The sequence below is a fragment of the Eimeria tenella genome, genomic scaffold (genome assembly GCF_000499545.2).
Source record: "Eimeria tenella Houghton genomic scaffold, Eth_scaff2046, whole genome shotgun sequence".
Lineage (NCBI taxonomy): Eukaryota > Apicomplexa > Conoidasida > Eucoccidiorida > Eimeriidae > Eimeria > Eimeria tenella.
Genome location: NW_013541890.1, coordinates 1,336 through 1,810, shown reverse-complemented (window position 1 = coordinate 1,810; position 475 = coordinate 1,336). Strand labels below are relative to the sequence as shown.

The window sequence follows — 475 nt, the reverse complement described above, 5'->3', positions numbered from 1 at the left end:
AAACCCCAACACCCTAAACCCTAGGGCCAGCAGCAACCACAATCGACAGCTAGCTTTCAGCCATAAGCCCCCAAAACCCAAACCCCAAACCCTAAACCCTAGGCCCCAAACCCTAATTTTCATTTCTGGACCCTAAACGCTACAGAGCAGCAGATTTCTGAAGTGTGAAGCTCTCTTCCAGCTGCCCTAAACCCTAAACCCTAGACCCCAAACCCTAAACCCTAAACCCTAAATAAACCCCCTCCGTTCGGCTGCACCGTTGAGCCTTCATCTTGGGCTATTTGCTGCTAAGGTCTCCCCACAAAGACTACGCGCTGTTCAGGACGAGGGTTTAGGGTTTAGGATATGCGAATTAGGGTTTAGGGTTTAGGATCGACGAATTAGGGTTTAGGGTCTGGGATCGGCGAATTAAGGTTTAGGGTTTGGGCCTGAGGGTTTAGAGAAACAACTTTCTGCCGCAAACACCGAGACACGC

The 475-nt window shown here is 50.3% G+C and overlaps 1 protein-coding gene across 1 annotated transcript in view; it reads right to left on the bottom strand.

The window, feature by feature from the left end:
* Positions 1–475, bottom strand: part of ETH_00038370 (uncharacterized protein) — a gene marked incomplete at both ends in the record, with an annotated part of 2,948 nt that overhangs the window by 1,241 nt on the left and 1,232 nt on the right. The gene's annotated exons all lie outside the window — the stretch shown is intronic.